The sequence below is a fragment of the Ambystoma mexicanum genome, chromosome 4p (genome assembly GCF_040938575.1).
Source record: "Ambystoma mexicanum isolate Mex_15411 chromosome 4p, UKY_AmexF1_1, whole genome shotgun sequence".
Taxonomy (NCBI): Eukaryota; Metazoa; Chordata; class Amphibia; order Caudata; family Ambystomatidae; genus Ambystoma; species Ambystoma mexicanum.
The window spans coordinates 546,151,570-546,176,581 of record NC_090927.1 but is presented as its reverse complement, the minus strand read 5'-3'; the positions used below and the strand labels follow the sequence as shown (position 1 = coordinate 546,176,581).

The 25,012-nt window shown below is 43.7% G+C and overlaps 1 protein-coding gene across 2 annotated transcripts in view; it reads right to left on the bottom strand.

Annotated features, from left to right (window-relative positions):
- ARHGEF10 (Rho guanine nucleotide exchange factor 10) overlaps positions 1 to 23,168 on the bottom strand; it is a 1,326,864-nt gene extending 1,303,696 nt beyond the window's left edge. For both annotated transcript variants that reach the window (XM_069606090.1, XM_069606091.1), the window contains exon 1: positions 22,885 to 23,168. The gene's annotated coding sequence lies outside the window, so the exon portion shown is untranslated. The remainder of the gene's footprint in view (positions 1 to 22,884) is intronic.
- Positions 23,169 to 25,012: the final 1,844 nt, after the last annotated feature.

Here is a 25,012-nt window from a genome sequence, read left to right as displayed (position 1 = left end):
AAAGTTCAAACACTCATTAGCAGTTCAACTTTACTTGTGTCTTTTAATCACACACATTTTTACAATGGTCGTTCCAGCGCTCGCCATACAATGTTGCTGTTTGTAACCTTGGCTTCAACACAGACAGGACTTGTATCGGTCTCCCAAACTCACTGCTCTGTTGATTTCTCTGATGCTGCTTTGTTCTTGGAGCCAAGGACGGTACTACGGCAGCTGCTGCTTGTCTCCGCCTTGATTAATGACGCTGGAGGGCCCCGGGAATCTCCAACACACAATTCAGGATTCTCCAACCTGGTTTCTGTGTCTTACGCTTTCCAATTTTGAGGGGTCTTGAAAGTAACGGTTCCTTGTCATAAAGGTCAACAGAATATCCCTCCTTGTGAACACCCCTCCTGTTTTGGCATCTTTTGTCTCTCATCCAGCTGCTGTCTCGAAACTGCTGTTTCCTCATGTGCTTTGCCTCGCCCAGAGTGTGCTCTCGTGCTCTGCCTTTTATCTGGAAGTTTAATGGAGGTTAGGTGTGGGTAATTTTCAGCAATTGCCTGACCTCGCCTGACCAATACGTTCGGACATGTCAGGTACACGGCTTGGGTGTATGTTTTCTCCCATAGCAGACTGTTTGTGTGAAAGTGTTTGTGTTATAAGGGGGGAGCTAGAGTTCCTAAGTATCCTACCTGGTAGGATGGGGTAAAGGTGTTACATGGAAGGGGATACCACCCGGTGTCCCACAACCCGTAGACCCCTCACCCAGGTGATCCTCCCGCACTTGTCCACCCCCAGGAACTGGATCCAAAAGCGATGACAGATCCTTGAGGAGCAGTGGGTGAGACACCTTCTGGTTTCTCACACAAGACATTCAAAAAATATATTAGTCCATAAATACACTACCTATTAATACATACACATAGTGGAAAGTATCCTTAAATAAGACCAAGGGAAGACTGGACATTAACACCACCATCACCAATTTAAACAACATGTAATCTGCCAGTATTCAATGACAACCTGGGAAGATCCACCAATGTATTTCTCCCCACAACCCACAGATCTGCCTAAAAAGATGTTGACCAATGGGCAACGATGCAGGGAGTTCGCACTCAGCCATCCCACGTGTTCTGTTGTTACCTCCCCCAAAGCAGTAGGTGCTGAACTTAACTATTAAGGTACCCGGTTTATTTACGGTGATGAGCATTTGATCAGTATAAACTGGTAATCGAAGAATCTCCACTTATTGTTGATATTACTAATTGTACATACCTAACTCAATGCCATAAATCCTTTCTTGTTGAGCGTTTTGTTTTAATATGGTCTGCATTATTTGAAATAGAAAATCAATAGCAAGAGGTCTCATAGCTTGCCTCAGCAACCTCCTTAGGCCACACTTAATTGGTGTAAACTATCAGTTATTAGTATTGAGTGTTCCCCAGCCCTCCCAACCGGTATAAAAGTTTGAATGTGTTAGGCAAACTTCCTGGCCACACAATAAATAAACCTATTGTAATTTATTTTTGACAGGGCATAGATTCTAATTTTCCCCTACTTTGAACTAGCCTACCTAATAATGCCCAAATAGCCTGGGTGCTCTATTGTAACAAATCATCCAATGTGTTCCATCTGATACCCATATTGGTCCGTGTGCGATCTGCCACTATTGCTCATTCGGCATTCTTGTGGCTGGGGGTTGGTCAACTGCTAGAGTTATAGATTGAGCAAGATGGTCACTCTTGGATCTCACTATAATTTTTAAATCCTCAACCAATTCCCAGAAATTGATACTTGAAAAAGTGCAGGCTCTGTTGGTCCATGTAGTAAACCCATGATGAGACATTGACCCAATGCATGGCTTTTAGTTCAAATATTTAGCATACATTAACCCACTTTCTCTAAGGGCTCCAAATGGGGCAGTGACCCGAGCGTTAATATGTTATTCGAAGAAGGTGCCTTGTGGATATCATAAGAGGTTAGCTCCCCATTATATAGAGATTTCTAGGATGGCACATATTCTGGCATAAAAATCCCCAGTTAAAAAAATCACCTCATTAGGGAAGATAACCAATAGATTATCTATTTGGTCTTTAAAGACATCAACTGCACAATTGTTGTATGGCGGAAACAGCAGTTGGTTATTACCATGACACTAAATGACCACACAGGCAATACTCAAATTCACTATTAAAAGTTCACCACTTGGTTTGAATGTTGTAGGTTGTGACTTGATGTTAGTCATGCTAAAACTCAGAATGGTTATTTCTCAGGCCTCATATGAACGTACTATCCCACAATGTATGGTCAATTTTGCAATGTTCCCCGACACAATAGTAACACTCCCATTGGTAGTACTCGGAAAGGACATATTGTGCATCTGCCATGATCTCGGTTCACACCCTGAACCATAACCTTGGTGATCATTCAACGTCTCCCACAGATATCCATAAAAGCAATCAATGTGACATTTCATGCACTGCTATCTGAGTAGTCAAGTGGTGTAGAATGTATCAGCGGCTTCCCGCCAGATACATCTGAAATAAAAGAATCAATGATCATATTGATGGGGTTCATTATTTGTTCTCTCACATCAGCTCCAGTTTTTGCCAATTCGTTTTCGTATTTAACGAAGACCCCTCTACAGAAATTAGATTTAAACGTCATGCATGTTAGATCATTCCTTGATCTGCTGCCTATGCTACAGTTGAAGAAAATTACAAGAATGTATTTATTTATTTATTGTATCTGATTTAAAATAAACCTTTGCAATCTCATACAATAAATAAGGAACTAAAAAGAATAAAACGGTTATATATGATCTTACCAACCACAATTACAGATTGGGAAATTTCATCGTGGCCAAAACACCTCCTTTTTTCCACCATTTTCAAACCACCCGAACCCCATCCCTACCCATTTTAACCCTGTACCCACTACCCTTTATATATTTATTTACTCTTTTCTGTGATTTCTATGTTTTTGTCCCTTCTTTGTACCACTCTGTTTTGTTTGCTATAAAATGACTTGATACCAATAAAACCAGTCGAGAAGTTAAAACATCACTATAATAGTCATCTCTTCACGTTATTATGATAAAACAAAATGTAAAATGTATTAAATTTAAAAATTGTCATTAACATAATTCACGTAGCTTCACAAATCTAACCACGGCAAGAGTTAAAGCTACAGATTCACCCCCCAGCATTGTCAGCCTAAAATTATCTACATCTACTGTCGCCAAATTGCACACAAATATACCATAAATCAAAATATGTTGTGACATTAAGGCGGGACAAGATATCAATACGTTTTTCATATCTTCCCTCACGTCCAGATTTCTACAAAACCTGCAATATAACATCTCCTTTGGCAGGCTGCTACGTACGCACACAATTTAATTTGCTGCCAGCACATAGAACCGAAACCTCATAAAAATATTACATTGAACCATATCTGGGAATTTCAGCACGTAGGGCTTAAAATGCCCGCTCTTTTGTGAGCAGAACCCATTTGTGCTACAATGTAAATCTCCCTAGAGCATCACTCATAGCTATCCAGTCCATCAATAACACTGTCAACGTTAACTTTACAAGGATTTGCGACCAAGATATCCTTGGTCAAAACCAAGACGAGAAGCTGTTTAGAACAGCACTCAACAAATGATCTTATAGGAAGACCAGTCAATATAAAGTTTCTCTACCTATTTGTGCATACAGAGTATTGGATGTAGAGCACAAAAGCCTACCGATACAAAGTCAACTGTTTCCATAATACCCTTCTCAGGAGAGATTGAAATCCCAGTTCTCGTCGTATAACCACTAACAGGACACACTTCAGGGGAGAAAAAATAATACCCTCCTCCAATTCATAGCTTCATAGTAATCCAGTTCACCCAACAACCACTTGGGAAGAACTTCCATCCCATAAAGCAGTTTTGGGACAAAATCCCCATTATAAAAAGTTTAAACTGGCGCTAAAGAAAACTTTCTGAATTTGTGATTTATCTTCTTCATCTGAGCGTCTAGAAATAGGACTTTCTTCGTTAAAAATTCTCTGTAATACGTCTTACATGGGTGAGCCAAGATAGGAAGGCCCAAATAAACAAGACTATCCATCATTTCCAGTCTTTCACCATTATTAAACCAACCAAACTTTCATTACTTCTCCTTGCTACAAAACTTAATGACTTTATTCTTTGAAGGGTTCCTTTTGTATTTGTTATCTGCCATAAATGCCGTATGATATGATATTTTATTTGTATCGTGCACATACACAAGTGTTTCAGAGCGCGACGAGGCAAGGAAGGTGAAACAAGGGAGGACAAAACAACGATCTTACTAGGTCCAGTGACACTGAGAACGTGCAAGTGCGGGGGAGAGGGAAGGGGCAAAGTGCGAGGGGCATGGGAGGAGTAGAAAGTGCTGAACATGTGATAGAACAACAACAGGCAGTGTGGCCAGCAGGTGGTAAGTGCAAGAATAAGGTGTAGACAACCAGTGTCTGTTAAGTGCTGGAAGGGGACAGTAGGGTAGCAGATTCAGACCCAAGTGCAAGGGTTGCCAGGAGGCAGTGCGGGTGTGTGGCTGGGCAGGCAGGGATCTAAGGCCGAAATCAGAGGGTAACCAGGTGCCCGGTGCCAAAGCAGACAGATTAGCAGGGGAGAGGAAGAGCGAAGGCAGGAGCAAAGAGGAAGGTCTTGAAGTGCTTCCAAAACAGAGATGGTTCTCAAGTTTCAGAGAGGCAGGGACACCGTTCCAGAGGGAGGCCCCAGCCGAGGAAAGGCATCTACCACCAGTGCGTTGCTTGGAGAAGCGACTGACCCTGAGGGAGTTGGAGGTGAAGGAGCGAAGAGCTCGAGTAGGAAGGTATTTACAGAGGGAGAGCTAAAGGTATTGTGGACCCAGGCCCCAGAAAGCCTTGAGGACAAGGCCAAGGGTCTTCAATTTGATCCTTGCATCCACTGGGAGCCAATGAAGAGATTTCAGGGCTGGCGAGATATGAGGCCACAGACAAGTTTTGCAGTCCTGTTCTGGATGAGCTGCAGAGGGCGGAGAGTGGTTGCAGGCAGATTTAGAAAGAGGCTGTTACAATAGTCCAGCCTAGAGAGAACGAGAGCTCTGGAGACAGTGAGCTTCTGGGGGAAGGAGAGGAAAGGAAGAATACCTCTGAGCAGGTGCAGTTGGTAGTTAGACTTTTTTGAGATGTGTGGATAAAAGAATAGCGTGGAGTCGAAGATAACCAAGAGGTTCTTAGCCTCACAAGTGGGAGCAAGGAGAGGGCCAAGGGAGGCCGGCCAGAGGGTGACAGGAAAAGAAGGTGCAGGTGTGCCGATGAGAAGGATCTCTGTCTTACCGGCATTAAGGCAGAGGTTGTTGGCGGCACACCACTCCTGCATTGCAGACAGACAGTCATAAATGAGAGAGGGAGAAGAGATGGCAGAGGGTAGCATGAAAACAGGTTGGGTGTCGTCCTCATAGCACTGAAAGTTTGAGCAGCAATGCAGTGGGAGAGCAGTGACCGGTATTGGTTGAAATGCCAAGGAGAGAGGTTAGACCCCTGCGGAACACCACAGGTAGAAAGTGAGATAGAGAAAAGGAAGAACCCAAGATGGACCTGGGAGGGTTGGTTGGAGAAGAAGGAGGTCAACCAGGCCAGGGCCTGATCAGTGATACCCAGGTTATCACAGAGGCGATTGAGCAGAATGACATGGTTGACCGTATCAAACGGCAGAAGAAAGAGTAGGATGAGGACAGATGGGATATTAGAATCAAGGTTGGAGAGCAGGTCTTCATGGATGTTCAGGAGAGCAGTTTCTGTACTTCTGGCAGCTCTGAAACCAGACTGATGGTCATGGAGACAACCAACAGAATCAGTGTGAAGATTAAGCTGGAAGATGGCCAACTTTTCAAGGAGTTTGCCCAGAAAAGGAGTGATAGAGATCGGGCGAAAGTAGCCTTGCAAGAGGGGTCAGCTATGGGTTTATCGAGAAGAGGTTGCACAAGATTGTGCTTCAGAGGGGAGGGGAAGGCGCCAGAGGCAAAGGAGTGGTTGCAGAAGTCGGCCAAAGCAGGAGCAAGGGTGTCAATGTGGTCCTTGATGGTTTTAGACGAACAGGGAAGAACCAGTTTTGATGAGACTTTCATAGATCAGACTTGTCTGGAAATATCATCAGGGAGAAAAGAGGAAAAGATGAAAAAGAGGGAGGAGAGGCGGCTGCGGGGGGTCAGGCATAGCGGAGAGAGAAGGGGAGGAGGAGGAGAGGACAAGAAGGTGGACAGGATGTCCTATTTTATTTAGATGAAATGAGAGGCAAGGGCCGTGCAGAGGGCCTCGGAGGTGACAGGAGAGGTAGAGACTGCAGCTGGATTGGCCAGCTCCTTGAACATTTCAGAGAGTTTGGCCGAGTTGTTAGATGCCGCATAGACACAGGCTTGGATATGGGCTCTCTTCTTAGTGCGGACAAGGAGCCAGTATTGCCTTTGGAGAAGGGGACAGGCCAGTTTATCCGAGGATGCATAAGAAGCCTGCCATATACTCTCAGCCACCCTACACTTGCGTTTAGGGGTAACTAGGTCAGAGTCGTACCAAGAGTTGCACTTGGCTTTGGGCTTTAAGCAGATCCTTATGACAGGGGCAAGAACATCAAGAGTATCAGAGATAGAAGAGTAGAGCATGGAGAGGGCTGTGTCAGGATGTGAGTCAGCCAGAAGAAGAGGAGGGGGAGAGAAAGTGGTAGCGAAAGCCTCAACTGACACACGCTTCATGGGTCAGATGACCAAGAAGGTTACTGGCAGTGTTGGAGTCGGCTTGGCCTGAGGGGAAGAGAGGGAGAGATGGGGAGAAAGGAGAGAGAGTGATCACCCCAGGAGGGAGGAGTGGTCAGAGGGATAGAGAGGGGGAGGTCTGAAGAGATCAGAACATCCAGAGTGTGCCCTACAGGGTGTGTTGGGCCAGAGGGGAGAATAGAAACAGAGAGACAGTCGCAGAGGTTGCGAAAGTCCAGAGGAGGGATAGGAAGCAACAAGATGGATGTTGAAGTCTCCAAGAAAGAGGAGTTGAGTGGTCGAGGCCAGGAGGGAGGAGGAGAGGTCTGCCCACTCAAAGAGGAAGGAGGTGATCTGACCAGGTGGCCGATACAGTAGCCACGGTAACAGAGGGGCCAGGAGAGAGATAAAGCCTGCAGACATGGCATTTGAAGGAGTAGGCCTGCATAGGAATGACAGAGGCAGGAATCCATTTTGGGGAGATCAAGGCTGCACCCCCTCCGGAACGGTTGGATCTGGGTGTGGAGAGGATCTTGTAGCCATCAGGGAGGACAGTGTCAAAGCTTGTGACAGAGTTGGCCATGAACCATGTCTCTATGAGACCGAGGACATCAGGGTCAATTTCTTCCAGGAGACAGCAGATGTCAGTGAAGTGTTTGACAGCTGAGCGAGAGTTGAAAGTGGCAATATGGGGAAGGTTGTCATCCTTGAAGGACTTCCGGGGAGGGGTACAAATCAGTTGTCATATGCTGTGGTCATATCAGTGTCTAATCTAAAAGAATAAAATGATCAGTGTGTACTAACCACGCCAACTTAATCTCCCACCAATCTAGGGGTAATGAAAGCTGCCTTCTCTAGGACTTCTCCAATATCTGCGACATATAAATTAAAAAGGTGGGGTGCCAAAATGCACCCTTACCACAAGCTGGAACTTGTTAGTAAAGGGCTTGGCATTAGACCTTCATTGTTTAGCCTCACCTGAATGGAGGTACAGTTGTGCAGATATATCATAATTCGTAACAAACCAAAAGGCAACCTCTGTTTATGTTTTTTCTCCCACAGCAAGATCCTATCTACCAAGTCGAAAGCAGTGGAGAGGTCTAGGGATACTGAATGAATAGCCCATGCAAACTTCTGAATAAAATTAATTAAAAACCCATTGCAGTCTATTCCTATATTAAATATATCACTAGCCACTTGCCCGCATGATCACTTTCTCAATATCATCGACATTAAATTCTAAGTAGCAGCCCCAGGTATTAATGGCGTCAATACCCCACCTTCCTCTCCATACCATACTGAAAACTATTGCACCCATCCATCTAAAATGGGATTTGTCTGCGCCTCCTCTGGTCTCATTTCTATGGCATTAACAATTGAACAAAAGTAGGCCTCATTCTTCCCTACTATAATAGCAAGCATAGCCACACCATCCTGTTGAAAAAGTTGATCTTGATAGCTTTAGCCCATTTTCTAAGCTTTTGCTTTTCTTTCCTAATTCGATATGTCCTACACATAATTCCTTGTTCACTAAGTTTTATTTCCCGTTTAGCTTTCCTACTTCTCCTTTTTATTCCTTAACGGTTTGGTGAAACCTGTGCTGATTGCACCATCCCAAAGGAACACTAATTGGTCGATAGATTAGTGACAAAATGTATTGTTTAATAGAACTACTAATATCCTTCACAAAATATTGCTGGATTTTCTGCTTTAAAGTAGTATTAATGAAAGTGAACTTCATATTTGTATGAAAAAGTGCAATATTTCTATTGCTCCATTTCAACCTATTGCCCCTACTATTACCTACAGGCATCCTAAGGCCACAGCACCTACTAGTTTTGGTCTACATAGCAAAAGTAGCCACAAGCATTGTATGATCACTAAGACAGGTCTCTAAAAGTGTCTTTGCAACAAACATAATCTAAACTGGAGGAAGAGGAACCCTGTGCCAAGTCGGGTGACTATCAAGTTCCCTGATTAATTGATTGTTAAGCATGTATAGGCCCCAATACACCATTGTAAAACAAAGGGGGGATTCTGGGAGTCCCTCTACCGGCACAAACACAGCCCATTGACCTGTTCTTGGGTGGATGGCCCCCGGGAGAATCTCAACCAAGTCTTTAGCTCGCTGTCCCTTTCACAGGGAAGAAATATCCCTGCATATCAGTCTTTGTCCTGCTCAGGGGCAGTCCAGCACCGAAATGCTAGGCAATTCTCCTCTGAACAAGAGTACCAACAGCAACAATCAGTGTGGTGGACCTGTGCCTCTCTAAGAACAGTGAGCAAGGGGTCCACGTTTGGATTCCCCTGGTAACCTAGGGTGTAACATTTGTTTTTGGGCTGATGCGGGACTCAAAAATGTTTACTGGAAACAATATGCATCGGCTCTCCGGATGTTTTGTACTACGACCCCCATAGTCCCTCCCTTCGGACAATGTTGGCTAGAGGTGATGTGAGTTGTTGTCCAAAACAGCTGAAGAGCCAATGGTTGTAGACCTGTGACTAAATGATACAAAAGTATAAAAGGCCAGGACTTCCACCAAGAAAATGACAATAAGCAATCTGAAATAGACGCAAGGTATCATGTAGTGCTATATACAAAGTATATAAATACATTGTGAGAAGTCCAACCGACTTCCACCAGGCGGAAGGGCAGAAACAATGCAAAACATGTCTTCATGCAGCTTCATTGAGGAGCAAAGACGATGCAGAGACTAAAGCTATGCAAGCTCTTTAGAACAACTATCAGCATAAGAGCAGCACATCTTAAAGCTGGGACTACAATGGTTGCTTTGCATAAACAGATCCGTTTTCAGGGTGGAATTTTAAAGCAGCCGTGGAGTGAAAACGTCACAAGCTGAAAAGTGCATCTTGCTAAATTACCGAATAATATATTTTTCATTTAATGTGTCATCAAATTAGTCAACATAGACAAATATTTCCTGGTGATATTTTGCATATGTAGACTTTTTATTAACATGTTTTAATTGGGAGAAAGAGCTACAATCACATCATGCAAATGTGTAAGAGACCCTGTTGTGGCAAACAGTCTATGGGCCTCATTACACGGTAGGCGGTAAACCATGGTGCTATTAACACCATAGTTGCTGCCGGTACCATACCGGTACCACCATGGAGGAAAGGGGAATTACCACCCCATTCTAAGGTTGGCGGGGCGGTAATTCCCCCTTTTTCCATGGCACTTCTCCATTCCCATTTTTGCCCCATAGGGCATAATGGGAATGGGGAAGGAGCTAATTACGGTACTGCAAATTGCGGTACCGTAATTAGCACCAAGGTCCCTTTGCGGGTCCCAACTTTAACGGCTGGTCTACACCAGCCGTTAAGGTCGGGTCCTGCAAAGGGACCTCGTAGTAAGGTGGTAAGGGTTAACGGTCACCGGTACCCTTACTGGTGACTGTTAACCCTTACCGCCTTCCGTGTAATGAGGCCCTATATCTCGCTTCACGCAAAGAATACACAGTGAGCATGCCAGGTGAGATGCAAAGGTTTGTTATGTTAAGCATACTTATAGAGCGCACTTTCGCCCAAAGGCAGCTTGGCGTGAGGAAAAGAAGAAATACCAGCCCCAGCAGTGACCCTAAAACAGGAAGGTTTCCAGCACCTTCTAAATTGAAAATGATTCACCGGGCCTCTAAGGCTAGGCAGAAGCCAATTCCACAGTCTACTGGTTAGGTATGAAAAAGCACGCCCACCAACACGGGCCAGACAGACTTTAGGGATACCACTAAATTGGCATCACCGGAACGTAATAACCTACCCGGAATATAGGGAAGAAATTTGTCCTGCAAATATTCTGGTCCCTGCCTAAAAAAGGCTTTAAACTAAATCCTCTGCGCCACCGGGAGCCAGTGCAGTGATCGAAGCACAGGATTTATGTGTGCTTCCTAAGGGGAGGCAGTAGCCACCCTGGCTGCCAAATTTTGCAACAGTTTTAGACGGTCTATCAGCTCAAGAGGTTGTGCCAGGTAGAGTGTGTTACAATAATCGATCCGACTGGTGATTAGAGAAGCCACAACCAGTGGTCACAGATGTTCCGGCAGGAAGGGCAGGAATCTCTGCAGCACTCTAAGAAGAAAATGACCAGTTTTACAGACTGCACTGACTTGAGGGAACATCCATAAATCAGATGACAGAAAGATCCATAAATTCTTAACCACCTTCACCAGAAAAGGAAGGTCTGACAAATAGTGCCCATTGAATGGAGGGGACCGGCAACGTGTGCACTTGCATGTGCTGCGGTCTCCTCATTCAACTTTGATTGTTTACACTATGAAGTGCAAACAATGCATGCACTTTGGACAAACCCAGGTTTTATTTTGCACTTCATAGTGTAATCAAGTGCAAATGACAAAAAAAACGGGCAGATTCTATAGGAGTCCTATACATTAGAAGACGCATTAAAAATCAAATATTAACTTTAATGCCTTACACTTGAGCAGGCATAGCATATTAGGCAGGGGCATGTAACTTTTACCAGCCAAATGTCACACAATCAACTGGAACACAAAAATAGCAGGCATAAGTAAAACAGTGAATGACTGATTTACATCTATTTTTGAACTCGCAGGCACTGGAAAATGAGGTCATTTTTATAAAAGTTTTAATTGCACGCAGGGGGCCACATCCATTTGTAGTTCTGTGCCCTTCAGTCCCCTCGGGCAGTTATCATTTACACTACAAATTGCAAAAAGGTGTTAAACCTGGCCAAATCAATTTAACACACTTTTTTTGCACTTCGTTGTAGAAAAAGTGCAAATGACTCCCGCATTTTAAGCTTGCAAGAGGTATTTACAATGGATGCCTGTGGAATCTGCATGTTTTAGCAGGTTCTACATACAGGCGGATTCCATAAGAAAACAATTATTTTATACAGGTATGAAAATGTCATGCAAGCGGCAAACCAATCGGTTTTTGCAGCTGGATTGTAGGGCCACAGGGACACTGTAATCCTGTTCCATGTCCAAGCTTTACCTGCAAAAAGTACGAAAATCCCTCAGAGTGCTACGACAGGAGCAATACCTGGCACGCATATTTTACATCTGTTTTACCACACCAGCGGACTCCCAAAAATAGCCCTCTGAAGCTCATTTTCAAGTCCCTCAGAGCATAAAAAAGGTGCTAAAGACAGGCATAAAAGTGTAAACATCATTCTTAAAACCGGATTTGGTGGTACAGCGGTTTTGAATCTTTGTACAGGAGGAGTGGGGGCACGAATCGGGAGTATCCTTTCTGTCTTCCATTCCCTTCATGCCTCTAAAAAAGAAATGGTTTTATGATAGCATGAGATTTACATGGTGGTATAAAACTAGTGGATTTCTACGGAATCCTCCGCTTTTATCGCCGGCTTAAAACCTGCGGATTCCATTGTAAATGTCTTCTACATTGTGAATGCCTACCAGAGGATTTTAGAACCATAATCCAAGCCCTGATTATCTCCCACATCGATGGGTGAATGACCCTCCTCACTAGGGTTTCGGTGATGCATCTGGCCCTGCTTAGGGCAGTACAACACACTATGGCACAACTCATAATGGGAAAATATACATGTGACAATGTTTCTCCCCTCCCAAGGGAGCTGCAGGCTTCGTATTCCAGTCAGAATAATCATTAAGAATGCCTGCATTAACTGCCCACCTTGATGCAAAACACACTAGCTCAGGTGGGCCTCGCTCGCCCAAGAGCCAGGCCATCGCTAAGCATGACACTTGACTGGCAGGCAAGGGAAAACAAGGAACAAAGCCTTCTCTTGCTGCGCCCCTGCCTACTGGAACACCATTACAGTGCCAAGACAGCGCTAAAGCCTTTGCAATTCAGGAATGAGCTCAAGACCTTACTCTTCAGTCATCTCGGGAGGATAGCTCAGGGGCAACGTGCTCACCTTGGAAGCAAGACAACACGGAACAACACAGGTCCGATCCCCGGGGCCACGCTTAGAAACCTCTGGGTATTAAGCACCTTATAAATAATCAATCATATCATATCAATACCAAGGTGCCGCATCACATTCCACCACGATGGGTGTTAACATCTCATACCACATTATTGTAAGCCCCCTCATTACCCCCATCTGTTACCATCAACAACATGTACAGCGCGCCCTTGCTTCCTAGCTCAGTTCACACGACATAAAAACCAAATACAAGTGCAATATACGAGTGTAACTTGCAAGAGTCAATTTACACTGCTTTGCAGTATGAAAAGTAAAACAAACATGCTACCCTAGATTCACCAATATAGCATGTTTGTTTTGCACTTTGTAGTGTAAAATGTCCAAAATTGCACAGAGCGGAAGAGAAAAGTAGGTGGTACCCTCTGTGCAATTTGCACTTTGGGGGAAATTACCACATCTGTGGTCAGCCATTTTGTGAGCTGTACTTTAGTCATTGTTATCCAGATTTAACCACCTTTATATGTGATGCTTGGAAAGGCCTAAATGTAATGATGTTTCTGCCTTGAGCAGGAAGATTCAATGTATTGAAGGCTGCATAATGCAAAGGTCGTGCACATGGTTGCTTTCTGCTATATCGATCGCCCTGAGGAGACCAGAGAGTCACCCAAATGCCTGCCTAGGCCACGATTCCTAACACCATGGGCACCGATATCCGGTGGTGGGAGGTGAACATTTGAGTTCTTTGTTGTTTGTTTGGTTTGTTTTTGCCCGAGTTGCTTTTAAGTACAAGACGAGGTGGTACATGGATGCTGAATGGTGGGCTTATACCACCGTGCTGGTGACTTATTGAGAGGGGGCGCTGCCATCGCATATCCTTTTCACAATGTTATGTTGATCTTGCCGTATGAGTACCATATGTTACAATAACAAAATATTTTTTTTAAATGAAAAAAAATGTATATGTTATCAATTGCAAACGAACATAAGTTATATGGGAAAACAAAACAGGCTGAATATTCTGGGGTGGCGACACTTCTTGCAGCACGGAAAGCGTGGACATATTCCTATCAACGTAACTGACAACCCCAACAGTCTGTGCATATAACAGAAAAACTAATTTTAGTCTAGGTCCTTGGCTTCTTAGCTCCAGTAGAAGTGAAAATGTAATGGCTACTAGATGCCCACCTAAAACAGTCCAAAAGTAGCCTGTGCTATGGATTTGTTACAAGTTATGCGAGAGAACCATTTTATTTTGTTTAAATGGCACAGAAAGGCCAATGTAAATTGAAGAGAAAATTAAGTGTATATATGAAACTTAATAATTTTCTATTGTATTTAAGCATTGTCTCCCAGATTTAAGAAAAACATCTGACTTATTAAAGTGTTATCCACATTAATAAAAAGCCATCATGTGTTTCACGATTGATTCCCAATCAGTCTATTGGGCCTCAAAATGTGTTGACACATGAATTGACGTATCATTGATGAACTGTGTTTTAATGTGCAAGATGTCCCAAGCAATATCAAAACAAACAGGGCCATGTTTTTCTTTGATCAAGGGATACAGGGATCTCTGACAACATGGCCACCGCACGCGGCAACCGAGATCAGCTGTTTGTCACCCGGCTGAAGGTGGAGGAGGCCTGCCGTGAGTGGTTGCCCTCCACTACATCATTGCAGCCTCAATCGGAGCCAGCAGGCGATCGCCGGCTCCTCGAAGGGCCAGATCAATCCCTGTCTGGCCCTGTCCGGGACTGGGTGGGTCCCGAGAACATATGGTACAGCACGCTCCTGGCTGTCCCCAACTGCTGTTCCGAGGAGCCCCTTTCGCTATACCACCCTGTGATGCCTCAAGTAAGAGCTTATGGTCTCCCCCCTTCAATCCACATCCCTCTGCGACCCCCCTCCATTCACCCAACAGTTGAATCCATTATACCATCCCTCACTGCAATTCACCTCTGTGCTGGTTGCCCTACCCTGGTCCCTTTTGCCTGGCCTGATATTTCATCTCTTGTTGTTCGCTTCTTCAATGCACCCTTCATCATGTATGCATAATTGTGTTCTCCCTGGACACTTGAATCATAGTGTGTTTTATCCCTGCGCCCCCGCCTGCTCTGCTCCCCCCTCACACTGCTGTCCTATTGCTGCTTCCCTTTCATCATCATCATCTTCTCTACCTTTCTTGTCCATCATTTCCCCTCTCCTCCCCCCTCCCTTCATGTTAGGCTACTAGGCAAGCTCTTACCTATCCAAAAGGTCACTTGGCCCTTATTATAGTTTACTGTTCTCGTCCGTCCTTTGCCTCGCTCCACCTCCCCCTCCCCGTCCCCATCCTTCCCTCTTAGTGTTATTAGCTCTTGCCTATCTGATATGTCTTCGGGCCCATAGGATAGTCTGTTATTTGTATTATCAGTCTTTGTTTTGGGATATATGTCGTAGCTTTATAACGCAATGCACTTGCACATTCTGAATGTCTCAAGGCCTTGTAAGAATGTTTACTATTTACTCTGTGCCCTCCATGCCTGGAAGTCCTTTGAAACACTTGTTCCTTGTGTATAGGCGCAACACAACCAACCAGTAAATAAATCAAGAAGACACTGCTTGAAAAAAAAAATGTAACATGCTATTAACTTTGGTACGGGAACTTCATTGTTGCTTCACTTTACACTTGCTTTCTGTGCCATTTCTTTCTAAAATTGGTCCTACTTAAAATTACTGGATGATCTTATTGCTACCACTCTGCTTCCTTAAAGATTTACACAGTTTCCCTTCACTCACTCTAGGTATCCCCTTTCGTAATGCAACCTATATATCGGCCTACCTTTCAAGCATCAAGCCTTGTTCTTCGATGCATTCAAAAGAACGATACTTTTTCTCAACTCTTCCATCCCTCCTACTAAGGCTGGGGGATATGGACCAAAAGTAATATCTCAATATTGTCGGGCTGAATGACGCTGTACGACATATATCTCAATATTGTTTATGTGTGTTAAATGCTCAGTTGTAAGCCACCAACTACATGCGAGATGTCACCAACACCCTTATTTTTAAGGCATTGATCAACATAAAGGGCAAATACAGGGTTCCTCTTCCTGTTTGAGAATACACAAAGCTGTGTAATATCAAAATGTAAATTAAAAAAAAAGTAGAATATGTAATAATGTGTATATATAGGTATATATCTTGATGTTAACGGTATTGTCTCATCTAATATCAATTTTGAAAATATATCTCCAAAACTCGATATATCGCCCAGCCCTACCTCCTACCTTGCCTTTAACTTGGCAGACCACCATGGGGAAAACCCACTCTTTCCGCCAGCAAAACAATATGGGTATTTAAGTTCATGGCTCACTGTCCTTTGTCCCCACATACATGGTGTCACCGGGAAATCACCCTTTTGCCTCCTCAAGCAGAAATGCAACCTCCTGATTTTAAATAGGTGTCACACACTGGAGGTCTTCTGAAATATGGTCCTCTCGCTTCCTGATGACTGCAACAGCTTATATTTGGGCCACACAAAAAGGCCTAGTACAGCAGCTACAAGAAATCCAGATTAAGGCACTGGGTACCTGCAGAAAGTAGTCTCTCCTTCAAAACCATGGGCCCTATTCACTGATCCTTTTGGGAGTTTGGCTCATACTATGGTCACAAGAAGGTCATCAGCTTTCACCCTTCCAAGGTTCTAAGCAGTTCCTTCTTCTCAGCAGCACAAACCTCGAAAAATAAATTCAGAAGCAAACTACTCAATGCAGTTGGTGCAACTACAGCCTTCAGTGAGTCTCCAAACAAGGGCTTTAAGTGAGCGGGGTCTAGCAAGGACAGAGACCAAGCAGTCTCAAAAAACAGCATTTTAGCTGGAGCTCTCTTAGGATACCCTCGGACCTCCACTGCTCGTGTTCAGTCGCTATCCTCCTATGGCTAAAACATGAAGTGTGGTTAACGTTTGCACCCCAGTTCATATGTACTGAAGACTGGTGCCGTTTTTGCACCCTCGCCCCTAACGTCTTTAACATGCAGCCATGGATCACAAGGGCTGGACTGAATATGTGTTTCCTGTGGCCCAAGCCTGCAGTGATGCAACAAAGCAGAGTCCTTTGCGCTGTGATGGGGGAACAACCTGCGTTCTCATGCTCTTAGCTCCAGTGACTACTTTGTCTGCTGCAGGTTCCAATTAATCTGGTCATCAGTTTCAGAAAATGACTTTACCTGGTAATCTCAATTCATCTATATTTGAAAATAATGTGTTATCAAGCCAACAGTCACGTGAACATCTTCAGAATTAACAAGATAATTCTCTAAAAAGGTAGCAGTAACTTGGAAGATCCTGTGTTATCTTTCTAAGATAAAAACACAATCTATGTAGGTTTTTGCTTTAAAAAAAGAAAAACCTGTAATGTTCATCTTGGTAACAGCATTCCAACTCCTCTAAGAAAACAGACTAGGCTACAATGGACTAAGTAAAAGTAAGACTGAAAACCACCAATTGATTTCTGTAAGTGTACATTTGGCGTTCTGTTGGAATGCACGCCCACAACTATTTAGGTCACCCCCACCACAAAGACCACGTCCCTGGTTATTTTTTTATTAATATTGTGCTATACTCAGTTATCTGACTTTTCACAAAATAACAATGTAGTATGTAAAAGAATTCAAAGAAAAACAGTTCACCTTTCCCTTAAAGTTACAGGAATATTTCACAAACAGAAGAGTAGTACATTATGCAATTCTTTCTAAGTTTTTACAACATTTTCAAAATTTCCATTTTCATCCCACCAATCCGTGGGGGGTGGTCTTCGTATAGTTTAAAGATTTTAAGTAATTTATAAAGTTCCAAGGATAGAAAGGTTTCTTGCCCCGAGGATAGGAGATGCCAAAAGCCAGCTCGATCGCTCCACAAAGCTAGAGAATATTTTTTTTTTTTTTTTTTTTTTTTTTTTTTTTTTTTTTTTATTGTTTTATCAAACCATGATTTTACAATTCTAAACTTTTTGTAGTGAACTACACAAGAAGACAGGAAGACGAGTCTTTGCTTTCTATTTTGCAGACTTTTGTTTTTTCTTTTTTCTATTCATTGTTTGCATTTAATAACTTTGCATCAATGTATTCTAACAGAGAATTTGGGTTCTTCAAGCTCTAGTTTCAGCACACTATCAAGGTCTGGTACAGAGTTTGGTTAACACAGAGATTGCACAGCTCACAAGCACTTCTGCTCAGTCTAATCTGCTGTCGCCTAGCCAAAATCTCACCAGAGGGCAACAGATTCAACCATAGTCTTAGTATCACATCTCTACAATGGTTATCAGAAAATTGCACATGATAGCGAGGGGGGATTCCCCGATTTTTATCTAGGATTGACGGATTGCCATGGAGTTTTAAGCTGCTCATGGCATTGATTGTACGTATCCAATCCATTTCAAGTAGGGCCTTTTTACAGCCCTTAGAATTTGAAGACAAATCGGTAAAGGTTTTCTGTGATTTACTAAGATGGTTTAAACCTTTATTTTCAGTTTATTGATAAAGATGTTTGGCACTCCTTTGCTTCTTCCTGTGCTAAATCCATGAATAATGTGGTCTCCAGAGGACATTGTATAAGTCTAAATAATTGCAGTAGTTTCCATTGTTGACATACTCTCAGGGATTCTAAGCCTAGCTCATATCTCAATGCGCTTATTGGAGTGGACAGAGGGAGACCCAGGGCCTTTTTCCATACTCGCCCCTCCCAGTAGTCCCAAACTAGGTCCCAGGCTTGCGATTCAATATCCAGGCCGTACAAGATACTGGGGATAAGTTTACCCTTATAGAAGGTGAGCATTGGTTTTAGCAAGACCATACATAATTTAATTCTGATGTTTTTCAATTGAGCTGTGAGCTGGTCTATTTTCTCACCCAATTTCCCTTTCAGTAGTGCAAAATAGTGTTGAGACACTAGTCAAAAAACTAGTGAAAGCCTAAGTATTTTGCTTCAGCAATCAGCTTAATTAATGTTGTGTCCAGCAGCCAGGAGTTTATCTGGACATTTTATGCTTGATTGCCCATCCTAAGGACGTTAGTGTTAGCTGGGTTGATTATTAGCTTGTTGGATTTCGCGTAATTGCCTATGGCATCAAGCAAATGCTGAATTCCTCTTGGGGTGAAATCCAGAATCAAGATTTCATCAGCGTAGGCTAGCCAGCACACCTTTCGTGATCTTATTTTAGAGCTAGCAAAAGCAGCATTATTCAGATGTTCTTTAACGTCGGCTAGGTACATACTGAAAAGGAATGGGGCAAAGATACAGCCTTGCCTCACACCTCTTCTAGACCATCTTTCTTGTCAAATGACCAGCTTGCTCCAATATAACTGCTATATTTGTGTTCTCATGCAAATACACCAAAATTGCTAATAGCCCAGCCGGTATGCCCCAGCTATTCAGCTTTCTCCACAGTGAGGGCCTATTCACTGCGTTGAAGGCCTTTGTGAAGTCTATTACTGCCAAATACAAAGGGTGCACTGCCCACCCTCCATGTCATGTCCCTGAGCAAGTTCAGTATTAGGCCATTCAGAGTAGTAGATAGGACTTTCCTAAAACCAATCTGCGCTTTATCTAGTATATTATTCTCGTTAGCCCAGTGCTCTAGTTACCTTAAGGCCATACCTGCAAAAATCTTGCTGTCGGCATCTAAGAGGGCAATTGGGCGATAGTTGTTACAATTTGTCTGATCCCCTTCTTGAAAATTGGTATAACCACTGCAGACTTCCAACTAGGAGGACACTGTCCAGTGTCAAAACAGTTAATCAACAATTCATATAGCACAGTTGACCACACCCCTGTGTTCACTTTCAATGGAAAGTTGGATAGACCGTTGGGGCCTGCTGCTCTAGAATGGGAATGCTTGTCTATTGGATCTCCTACTATTTCCCACATCTCATCCATGGGATAGATTGTCATTTTTATTTTGGTTGATTGACTAAATAGATCACCATAGTGAGAGCACCAAGCTTCCTCCATGACACAAACACTTCGCTTAGAGTCCTGCAAGGTTATTCCACCATTCGTAAGTGACTAGTTGCTTTGACTATTCTTTTGAGACTAGAGCTGCTAGCATATCTTTACCTTGACGCTGGTATCTGAGAGATCTATTTTCTCTCTTCCAGCTCTGAAAGGCAGCAAGAAGTTACTTTTTCTCTTTCTTAAAATGATCTAAATCACTGCATTGCTTTCTTAGAGATCTTATTTTCTTTCTTAGTTCTCTCTTATCGCTGCAGTGTATTTTCATCAAATGTGCTGGGGTGGATTCTTCCCTTCTTACTACCCCGCTGGCTGAGGTTTTTCGATGTTTACTAGAAAAGTGGAGGGGCACATTCTTGTTATAATACTTCTGATGATATACTTTGTACCACTGTTTCCAGTTTTTTTTATTGAGGACTTTAGCATACCTGCTATATCGCAACAAGCTTTTTTTCCCCTCAGTTACTTCTACTCTATGTGGGTCTGGCCCAACTTCTCCCACTGGCTCTACAAAGAATTTTAGACAAAGCCTATTGGGGTCGCTTTCAACTGCTTCATTTATCTTCAGTTCTGTGAGGATATTAAACAGATTGCAGGAGACAATTATGAAATCGATTATCAAAGTTGAATTATTCCCCCTCCAGGTATCTCTTGGAGGACAGTCACCCAAAACATTTCAATTTCAAATTAATAGATCCCAATCCCTGCAAAAGCACACCCACTTGGAGCTCCTATCGTCCGAGGAATTGTGTTTATAGCTGGTATTCTGATTCAACTAACAATTTGCATTCAAGTCACCTGCTATTAAATATGAAGATTTCCTAATCTGTTAACACAATTAAGAATAATTTCAGCAATTTGTTCCATAAATGATCAGCCGAAGTACAAGCAGGATTATGGTACAAATTCAGCACCAAAAAAGGTGCCTCATCTCATAATAGCGACCACAAGTCATCAACACAGCTAGAATGCCATATATACTGTCAGAAACGACATCCACCTTCTCAAATGTAATGTTTCTCAAGACTATTAACAAACCCCCTGGTGGCAGCTCCAAGCCCTTGGAGGTGAAAACTTGACACAAAGTGCAGAAACCATCCATAACAATTTCAGATAGCAGCCAAGTTTCTTATAATAGGATAATGTTGTGGTCATTTAGCATATTCCGGCATACAGCAGTGTCATTCATAAAACTTCTGTGACCATAGGTGTTCCAACTAATTACACCTACAGTTTTGCGTGTTAGAGCGAAGACTCATTTTCAGTCCATTTCTGAAAGTCTTGAATCAGGATGCCTGGTAGTACTGCCCAGATTCTACTATTGGTAATTGTATCTTTGTTATTTCCTTGTACTAAATTATTAGTAGTGCTGGAAGTAGGTCCTCTGGGCTCCCTTTGGACTGCTTTGCTCCCCCTGGTGGCTATAGATCTTTCTTGTGCCCTGAGGTGGAGATTTGAAAGCCTTCTTTCAGGAAGGAGTCAGCCACTGCTGGACAGGTATTCACTCCAAGACGAGACAGTAAGCCCACTTCTACTCCTGCTGTGGTGCTTTCATAAGGGAAGTGTATGTACTCTATGTCCAGCGATGAACAAAGATACAGCTCCACCAATTGATTTCTGTAAGTTACTGTACATTTGGCGTTCTGTGACAATGCACAGCCACAACTATTTAGGTCACGCCCACCACGTAGGCCACGCCCCTTGTTAGATTCCTACATCACTTAGGCTGTGCCCCTCAATTCCTCATCCCACTTAAAGCACTGCTCCAGACAAACTAAATAACAGTCCTTTCCTGCTTGAAAAACGCCCTGAAAACGACAGCATTAGTTCTGGCTAACGATACAGACGTGGGCGAAAATACCCCCGATTTCCTAGCCCACTGTAGATGCAAGTTGTGATATGATGTTATAGTTTATTTATATAGCGCCTATACACAATGTTTTTCAAAGCGCTTCAAGGCCAGGGAGGGAACAAGGAAAAATACAATGACATTCTTACAGGCCAAGAATGTCATTGTATTTTCTCTTGTTCCCTCCCTGAAAAATCCTACTTTCATTGTATATTGTTTGCCAAATGGTTGGACATTTTCAGCCCGAACACTAATTGTTTAAACTCGATATGTTTCGGGCTTCCCGAGAAAGGCATATCTTAGGAAAGGAGGGGTACACCTGCTAGTGAATCGAGGTGCAGCTGCGGGGACCCAGCGGTCTCTCGAGTACACGTGGTCCAGCCACAGCATCCCGCCTCCTCTCGGGACTGAGCTCGGAGCAGACTGCTGCCAACCCCGCTGCCGCTAAGGCAAGAGCCCCCCTCCCTTTCACAGACAACGTGGGCTGGAGTCCGCTTCGTGTCCAGATGTGCAGTGGGAAGGGCCGACGGGTCCGCGGCTTCTGCTGAGGAGGCTAAACACCGCTGTCCCTCGACGTGCTGCAGATGCAGGACTATGCTGACGTCGCCACCTCGGTTGTGTGTCCAACAGCCTGCGCCATGCAGACGGACACCAGGCTGCCATGACAGAGCTGATGGTCAAACACAAGCACGTCGCTAAAGTTGCACGCCACCTGTAGTGCTCAGCAACATTTCCACCAATACTCCCAGCGAATAGGCGGCCCCATACCCCTTTGCAAAAAAAACCTGAAAGTAGATATAGTGCACGACTGACCCACATTTTAAGCCGGATCTCCACACACCGATAGACATATACGGCTGCCTCGAGTCACGCCTGAGCACATGCATGAAATGTGGCGCTTACACTTTTTCTTTTCTAAATGCAGATACATGACTACACGTCCCAGAATGCAAAGTAAAAATCCAGGACTACATGTGTCACTCACTACTCGCCCGGGACATAATGACCGACACCTGTACAGATCACACAAGACAGCGAGAGGGGTTCGTTTAGCGGCTGGGGGTGTCGCCACTCATACGGCTAATGTAAGATCCAAGACCAGCAGAACGATGAGGGAAATGTGACTGCACTTTGAACACGCTCTTTGCCAGGAGGCGAGGGGTCTTTTCAAGTAAGTATAATCCAAACAGTAAACTAAGATCAAAATCGTGAACTAAAAAAACAGCACCTCCTCTCCCCAGATAGTGGGTGTGATTGCATCTCAATGGATGGTGTCAGCCTCAGAGACAGCATTCTGCAGACAAAATGCTCCCACCTCGAATGCCCACAGCCCCCCACCCACCAGCACACACCATCGGGGATCCCGGCAGACAGCACTTACCATCCTCCCCTGCATTCGTGTCTCTTCTTCGGATCCTCTTCGTCCAGCCTGGGAGGGTTTCTTTTCCCCCCTCTGTCCTGTTGGACACTGTTGTTCTCTCATCAAAGTAACAAACGAATCCAGTGTGAAGGATGATTGGAAGGGCGACTACAATAGCGCGCTGACATTGGCTAGTATCTTTGTCAGTCGGAGGGAGGCGGAACGTCACTGGGATGCAAGCTGGAGCAGAGGTTTTGGCAGTGCAGTTTCGTCCCTCCTTCCCACACACACTGGTTATGTGCATGCCCCGCATTCCTGCAAGGCCACGTGAGCCTACAACGGGCCGGGCAGCGGTGCACTGTGCACAGCTGTGCAGTACACTGACAGCAGCAGCTCCGGTTTCACCGGGAGGCAGGGCAGCACCGGTCCGCTTCCCGCCCATCTTCCCCCCCCTCAGGCGGTCCCTTCTGCGCCCTTGAGCCGTTTACACAGCGCCCTCTGCGAACTCGGCGCCCAAATCTACGCGCGGTCCCCTTTTCTGGTTTCTCTTAATTCCCGACGCTGCTTGCGGGTCACCTACTTCCTAAGAAAATCTGGTCAATGGAAACATGGACCCAAACTGCAAATGTACTGCTTCGAACGCATAATTGCCCCTCCCAGGATCAAACGTGCTCAATATTGATAAGTACGACTTTAGAAGCTGTCTCCTTTCTGATTCTAAACGTCAGCTTATTTCAACTTTCAAGTGTGATTCCAACACCCGAGCAGTGATGGGAACACGAACTCTTTAAATCGATTCCTGTAGGTTTGGGGAAGAAACAACGTTTTATAAAGAGGAGGGTTTTTGCAGTTTTTTTAAATTGCATATGGTTTGTGCAAACCTTTACCAATATCATTGCATCTCGAATTAATTAAAATTCAATTTACAATTCAAAGCACATTTTTACAAGTTAAAACAATTTTCAATTAAATACATCTTCTAAAAATGCAACCGTCGCTAAAACCATAGCCACATTTTGTCCACGAATTAAGATAGTCCACCAAACAACTGCTTAACTGTCTTCAAATCAGAAAAAAATCCCCCTAGATGTAATGTCCTTCCAAGAGTGCAGGCTGTGCAAAATAGCACGAATAGGACGCTCCCCCTGTTACCACAGTATCGCCTCGCCCTAAAGTTCTAATAGTATAGGTGTTAAAATGGAAATAAAGAGGGAGCTAGTTTAAGAAAGTTATGAACCTGAAGTTATGGTCACTTCTGGAAGGAATCGTCTGAGAACAAAGGCGAGTACAATAGACTGGCTTCTATTTATGTTGAGTTTTTATGTATATAATTTGTATTATGTATAAAGAAAAATGTAAAGAAGAATTATAGAGTCACTGCGTTTGGACTCGTGAAACTCGCAATTCTTCGGTGATTAAAAGAAACAGACATTAAATAATACAGAGCAATGGAAAAAAAACCTTACTAAATAAACCAAATCCGATTCTTTGTTGTGTATTTTGAATGGTTTAATTGCCATCCGAAAGGGATGCAAACTAGGTACACCGTGCAGGGACGATGAAATAACAGAGAAAAAATGATCTCAGAAAATTATCTGTTAGGACGCTCCCCTTGTTACTAACCTCTTTATTTCCAAGCACACTTTTAAAAGGGATTATTTGTAACCGCTCAACCGATGGTAATATATTCCTGGAGTCAAATACGTAGTCGTGGGTAGCCGAGTATTTACCTCTGGACCACGTCGTACATCTCGGAATGTCTCCCGGAACATCCCATTCACCATGTGCTGGTCCCTCAATGTTATTTAACTTAGCCTAGTAAATCCTCTAATTGCCGATGGCTTCCCATCCATAGGTGGATTTCACAGCAGCGCATTATTTTTGGTACAACATTTTTATATTTGTAACCCCACAGATAAATATTACTGGATCATCCAGGGATTCATGTAGTTCATCGATTTGAGTCATATTACACATTCTACAAACTCATTGGTTATCACTACTGCAGGATTCCAATAAAGATAAAAAATCACCCAAGTTTCTTGATCGGGACAAACTATAGGATCCCAGCACAGTGCTACAATCTGGGGAAACGGGTTGAGATTTTGTAATTCCTTAACGGTTATCCCCACACCATTCTTTACCAGAA